Below are 7,455 nucleotides of genomic sequence, written 5' to 3' on the forward strand. Positions count from 1 at the left end.
GTTCAGCAGTCGCCTGTCCTGTCAGTCATGGCTACCCGTGAGCATTTGCTTAAACCAACATGTACTTCAGTCATCAGGCAGCATCTGCGAGTTAGGCTGGAGGTTCTGTGATGACTGACAGCCCGATCATGTCAGAGCCAAGTGGGAGAGCCAGCTAATCCCGGGTGAGTCACACACAACCTCCGGGACCTGTAAACCTGAAACGTAAGGCCAGCAGGATGCAGAGTCTCCTAAGCCCTGCAGAGTGGCTGTGGGGGGCCGCACAGAGAGGAGGCAGATTCCAGGGAAGAACTCCATCCCGAAGCCAGCTAGGGGTATGAGCCCCTCACGGTCGGTGCATCCGTGAACACTTGTTGTTTTGCCATTTGCACTGCTGAATCGGAGGCACCCAGAATCCCCCAGGCCGATCCCTTGACTTCCACACCTGTCCACATCGGAATTTTTCTTTTGTGATCTAAGCCAGCAGCCCTCCAAGGCCTTCAGAAAATCAGGCGTGGTATTTCTGGGCTGTGCTCTAGGAAACAGAAACAAAGCATACTGGGACCAGCAGTTAGTGTAATGGCTATGTTGCTGAACTCCCATGTAATCGACCGCGGTTCTAGTCCTGGACCTGGTGGCTTAAACTCACACCGGGCACGTGTGCATGCGTGACCAAGATCCCGAGAGGAGAATGGAGGAGAAGGGATTGTGGCGTGGCCATCCCCCCTGGGGGGTGATTTCTCAATTTCTGTTTCTCTCTCTCTCTCTGTCTGTCTGGCGAGCACACGTGTCCTATAGCAAAAATCTCCCAAAAAATAAAAAAGAAGAAGAAGAAACAAAGAAACAAAGCATATTTTCCTTCTCCTGAGTACCCAGGAGAGGTTTGCTCTCACTCTGGCCACAAGAGCACAAAGTAGGAATTCTGTGCTCTGAGGAGTTCAGAGAGCACCCTAGAAAAGGGTATGTGAAGTCCACTACGGGAAACCGTGGTTTCTGGGGGAGTCTTGGCACGGATGGGCTGGGTCTCCCACATGCAGAGAGCTCAGACTGAAGCCTGCTTCAAGAGCGAAGTGAGAGAGAATGCAGCTAGAGTGAGCGCCCTGTTGACGGGGGCAGACTTAGCACCCCTAAAATCCGAGGGAATGTGCTCAGGCTCGTTTAATGTAATTCATTTCTCTAAGGCCTCTGGTTCTGGCAGTGAAGCTAAGTGCTTGGGGAAAAAGGAAGGAAGAAGCGAGATGCGAAGGTCCGAGTCAGGACGGAGTGAACAGTGGAGACCTCTCCTGAAATGTCACGTAGCTGCAGACGTCCAGAGGCCGCCTAAACCAGCACTGCTCCTGCTTTCCTCTTACCCAGTAACCTCCTTTCAGGAAGGGGCTTTGCATCAAGAAACTCGAGGAAGTCAGGGCTGGAAGGGGTCAGGCTAGGGGATCTGACCCAGCTGTGGGAGCTAGCTCCATGGGGGGTTTACCACCCCTAGGATGGAGGACAGACATTTCAACATCCTTGGTCCTAATTCTGAAAATGGCATTAAGACATTCACTGTGGGGGCCAACAGGTGGCATGATGGTTGGGGAGCTGGACTCCCATGTGGTCAACTACAGTTCAAGTCTTGGACCCAGTGGTTTGAAACTCATGCCGGACACATGTGCATATGTGCCCAAAATCCCAAGAGGAGAATGGAGGAGAAGGGATTGCAATGTGGCCGTCTCTCCAGGGACCGATTTCTCACCTTCTGTCTCTCTATCTCTGTCCCTCCGGCGAGCACACGCATCCTGTAGCAAAAAATCCCTCAAAAAAAAAAAATTCACTGTGGGGGGGAAAAAAAGCATTTGTGCAAGTCTACCAAGTACGCACTATGAATCAATCGTGGTTATTAATGAGTTAATTAATACAGATGGGCAGAATAAACCTTTATTAAGCACCTACTAGATACCAGACACTATGGTAAGTACTTTATTGGTACTAACCAATCCAGTGCAAGCCAGTGACATGAATACGATCATCTCCATTTCACCAAAGAGAACCTGCGGTGTGGAGAGGGTAAGTAACTTCATGAACAACCGCAGAGCCGAACTGCAAACCCAGACAGTCTGGCTTCAGAGCCCCACTCCTAACCATTTTACCATACTGCCTCTTGAGACAGAGCCCTGTCCAGTTGAAGCTTCCAGCCTGGAGAGAAGACATATCTAAACCCAACACACCGTGTCGATGAAGGCCGTAACTGTAACAGTAGAGTCCTAGTGTTCGGTGTGTGTGAGGATTGAGCAAGCAGCAGCCAGGTAAAGGGCGTCAGGGCAATGTTCCCTAGCGTGACAAACAGCACCAACTGGCTTTCACAAAAGGCACGCGTGAATGAAGCTGCTGTGCTCAAAGAACGGCCAGTACGTGGGTCTAGATGTCCTGATGCACGACACACAGGGAGGAAGGGCGTGGTGACGCAGCACGGGTGCAGAGGGCTCAGAGCGTGGAGTGCCCAGTGTGGCAAATGTCGGCATCTGTTTGGGGTGATGGGTGATTTTGTTGATGTTGACGATGTTTTGTTTTATTTTGGTTCCCTATCGGTATTGAGTATGAGAGTAGCGTACTCAGATTTGCATATTAGAAAGCTATTCGTAGTTCAGGCAGCAATGTGGACGGTGGCTTGAAGAAGGGCAAAACTGAACGCGAGCGGATTGATGTGGAGGCTGTTTTAGAGGCCTTTACAAGGGTTGACCAGGAGGTGTGTCAGGGTATAGCGGGAGGACTGGGAAGAATTTTTAAGTATTCAAAATATGCATTTTTTTTTTAATTCTACAAACTGGGCCAGCCCCATGGTGTAGTGGTTAGGAGAGCCAGACTCTGGGCCAGCAGGGGTTGTGGAAGTTAATGTGGGTAGATCCCATACAGCCAACTCCAGGGTTCAAGTCCTGGACCCAGTGGCCTGAAAATCATTCCAGCCACGTGCGCATGCATGCCCAAAATGCCAAGAGGAGATGGAGGAGAAGGGGTTGCTGTGTGGTCATCCCCTTTAGGGGTGATTTCTCACTATATGTCTCTCTCTCTATCTCTCTCTGGCAAGCACGCATGCCCTATAACAAAACTAAAAAATACAAAAAGGAAGAGAAAGACAGATATCACATGACCAGCCACCATTCAAATCCCATCCCTGATGGTTTTAAAAGACAACTGGGGGGCTAGCAGGTGGCATGGTGTTTAAGGTGCTGGACTCCCACATGGCCGACAGCCGTCCGAGTACCAGATCTGCCAGGTTGCTTTCTCATTTTCACTCTCTCTCTTTCTCTCTTTCTTCCTCTCTCTCTGTCTCTGGTGAGTGTGTGTGCCCTATCCACATTGTTAAAAAATTAAAAACAAACAAAAAAGAACAACTGGGCAATGCACTGGCACGCCTCCAATCCTGATGAAATGGAAAAGTGGAGGAGAAAGGATTGAAGAGTGGCCTTTGCTCTCTCTCACTCTCTCTCTCCTTTAGTGAGTATCCATGCCCTCTGGCACTAAAAATAAATAAACAAAATAACATTCTATAAACCAGTAAGAAAAGCATAAACAACTTAGTAGAAAATGGATAAAATTTAGAAAAGGCCATTAACAAGAGAAGGATCCTAATGGGCAATCCCAAAATCTACGAAGATCTATGCAACCTAATAATTAAGGGGAAGAAGTAAAACAATGAGAAACGATTTTCACCCTTCAAATTAGCAAAAGGAAAACAGGATGATGATAGCAAACATTGGAGCAGACACGAGAAAAACAGAGCTCTCCTCCATTCTAGTGGGACTGTCAATTAATTGAGCCATTTCTGGAAAGCGATTTGGCAGCATACTATAAAGTTGATAATGCAAATACCCTGTGACCCAGTAATTTCCTTTCTGATTTTATAACCCATGGAAATTCTTGCACATGGGCACAACCATCTATGGAGATGTCCATGACAGCACTGCTCATAATGGTCAAATAAAACGTAGCTCACTTACTGCATGCATCACTAACATGTATACGTATTCATATTTTTAACGTGCACATAATAATCCTACGTATTGTTGATGACTCAGTATATGTCTATGTAACAAATGTTCTGTGAACTCGAAAACCACAATAGTCGGAAGGAAGAGAATTAAACTGGGGGTGAGGCCTGGCCACGGTAGCACGGCTAGAGCCCTACAGGAGGACCTGGTTCGGTCCCTGGGCCGACGTAAATGGGCCAGGCGTGGTGGTGTGTGACTGTAGTCCTAGCTAACTGGGACACTGAGGCAAAGGATTATAGCACGGCGAGACTGTCAAAAATGCTACCTGTCTCTCTCTCTGACTCTCCTCTCTCTCATAAAAAATGAAATATAAATAAATAAACTGGAGGTGGCAGTGAAAAAAGACCTGCAATTTTGTTTTTAATTAGCCAGAGGGTTTAGTGCTTGCCAAAGAGTGACAGAGAGTGAAGGAAAGTGGGAAAACTGCCGCAGGAGGTGGACACACAGCAATCCCTCCTCTTCCATTCTTCTCTCAGGATTTTGAGCACATAAGCACAGCCACCAGGTCCTGGACTTGAACCACATAGCTGGCCATGTGGGATCCATCTGCCTTCAGCACACCACTGGCCTGGTTCCTTGTAATGTTTTATTATAAGAATGGAAAGACTAGAAAAGAAGTAACACTAACATATTGAATATATGTTTATAAGATTACTTTTTATATTTGGCTATACCTTTCACATTTCTAAAAAGAATCAAATAGGGGTCAGCAGGTGGTGTGGTGGTTAAGGCGCTGGACTCCCACATGGCTGATTGTAGTTTGCATCCCGGACCCCATGGCGTGAAAATCACACCAGGCACTTATGCGTGCATGCCCAAAGTCCCAAGAGGAAAAGGGACTACAGTGTGGCCATCCCTCCTGGGGGGTGATTTCTCACATTCCCTCTCTGTCTCTCCACGCGAAAACCAACATGCCTAGGGAAAAAAAAAAAAAAAAAAAAAAAAACATAAAAAATAAAATATAAAAAAATAAATTAAAAAAGAATCAGAGAGATGCATCTGTGTGTAAGAGAGAATAAAGGACACGAGTCCTAAGTAGAGTGCAAACTAACATGACTTGGTGACTGATAACACAAGAGAGGGGCTATGAGGCCCCCCACGTTTCTGGCTTGGGTGGCTTGGGGGAGAGGGTGAAAGGCATTCACTGAGACATACAGGAAAAGAGAATATCAAACTCAGGGCTTGGGGCGGGGAGATAATGCAGATGTTTTGGACACACTGAGTTTGAGAACTCAGCAACAAATGTTGATTCCACCGTATCCGCTCTCTGGCAATCCACGGCTGCCACATTGCCACTGAAGAGCAGGTAAGACAAGGGTGAGGGCCTGGGGAAGAGATGGAGGAGTAAGTAGAGGCTCTGTGTGGAGGCTGCCTGGCGAGGTCTTCACTGAGAGCACTGAGCATAATGCTTAGCATAATTCATTTTCTCTCTCTCTCTCTCGTTTGCTTTAGGGTGTATACAACTCTCCAGAGAAAGAGTCAGAGAGAAGGAAAGTGAGAAAGCATCCCCCAGGGGCAATGGCCAAGTTGCCATCCCTTCCCTATTATCCTCTCAGAATTTTGGGGACACACACACACACCCAGTGTGTTTTTCAAGCCTCTGGGGCCAGGACTCAAACTGTGCAGTTGATCTTGTGGGATCCAGCTGCCTTAACCTCCATGTCACCTGCTGGCCCCCACTTAGCATAACTTTTCATCTAAAACCACTGGTCCTTTTTTATGAGATAGACAGACATAGGTACATATAGAATGTATGTGTTTCTTTGCAAAAATAATATACGTACCTGGTAAACATACACTTTACAAATAAAGGAAAACCTCTCTGTCTAGAGGCAATCACTAATATGAGCTTCTTTACCTATGAGCAACTTAGAAATTCGAAAGGGCCAATGGCTGATATCTATCAAAAATACAAAGCGTGCAAGCCCTTTCACCCAGCAATTCTCCTTCTAATGGATTAGAGACATACCCTATGTTCCCAAGTTACATGTATAGAGGTATTCACTGCAGCGCTGTGAATAGCAGAAGACTGAAAGGGAACTAACTAGTCCAGTAATAGGGACTGATTCAATAAATGATGGTGCAGCCACACGGCAAAATAGCAGGCCGCCGTTAGGAAGCCTCCCAGGAAGCACGGCAGCTTTGCCGTCTCGGCACAGGCGTGCCAACAGCCCTTTTGTTCAAACAAACCAAAGCATGCACCGTCCTGCAACTTAATTTTTTTCACTTAATATATCCTAGAGATTATTCCACACTAGTTTATATGATAAGGAACAATAAATTAACTATACATGTCAGCCACTGTTCTAACTGTGTGACTTGTATTAAGTCATGTAAACTCACGAAATGTATGAGGTAGGTATTATCATCATTTCCCTTTACATATAAGGGAGGTTAGGAAATTTGCCCAAGATCACAGATCTACTGAGGGGCAGAGCTGGGGTCTGACCCAGACAGTGGGGCCCTGGACCCAGCACGTTAAACCACATCACGCCCTGTGCATCTAAACTCAGGCTTGCCATCTATCTTTTCCTCTCCTTCTCTAGCTCATGAATAATAATAAGAAGAAGAAGAAGATACAGGGTCAGCCTCATTGCCTAGTGGTTACAGGAGCCTGATCTCACATAGCCGAGCGCAGTTCAAATCCTGGCTCCAGCAGCTTGGAAGACTGAATTGGGAGAAGGGATTGTAGTATGACCGTGCCCCTTGGTGACGGTGGTGGTGTGGGGGTGCTTTCTCTCTCTCGCTCTGTCTTTCTCTAGCAAGCAGATGTGTCCTGTAGCAATTCGTGATAATAATAAGATATATTTGAAGGGGAATTGTGGAGTCAGGTGCACTACTTTTTTTTATAGATGATGGCCGTTGGTCCCTTTAAATGCCTGTAGGTACTGATGGTAAGTAAAGGAGGGCAGTTTCTTGAAGTAAGAACCTCTGAGTAAAAATCTTGCCTAATCCCTGTGACAATCCTCTGGGCACCAAACACACTCAGTTTCTTCCTCTTTTGGCTCCAAGAGACATTTGCTTTAAGAAAATATGATCAGGGCTGGCAGGTGCCATGGTGGTTAAGGGCACTGGACTTCCACCTGGTCGACTGTGGTTCGGGCTCCGGATTCGGCAGCTTGCTTTCTCATTTTCCCTCTCTCTCTCTTTCTTACTCTGTCCCTCTCTGGTCAAATTAAAATGAATAAATAAAGTTAAATAAAATACTTTATAAAGAAAGCATGATTTGTGGGGCCAGCAGATGGCGTAATGGTCATGTCACTGGACTCCCACGCCATCGACCGCAGTTCAAGTCCTGGATCCGGTGGCTTAAAACTCACGTGTACGTGTGTGCCCAACGTCCCAAGAGGAGAATGGAGGAGAAGGGATTATGGTGTGGCCATCACCACTGGGGTGATGATTTCTCTCTGTCTCTCTGGTGAGCACATGTACACTATAGTAAAATTTCTCT

Source organism: Tupaia chinensis, unplaced genomic scaffold (genome assembly GCF_000334495.1).
Source record: "Tupaia chinensis unplaced genomic scaffold, TupChi_1.0 Scaffold144255_1, whole genome shotgun sequence".
NCBI classification, from domain to species: domain Eukaryota; kingdom Metazoa; phylum Chordata; class Mammalia; order Scandentia; family Tupaiidae; genus Tupaia; species Tupaia belangeri.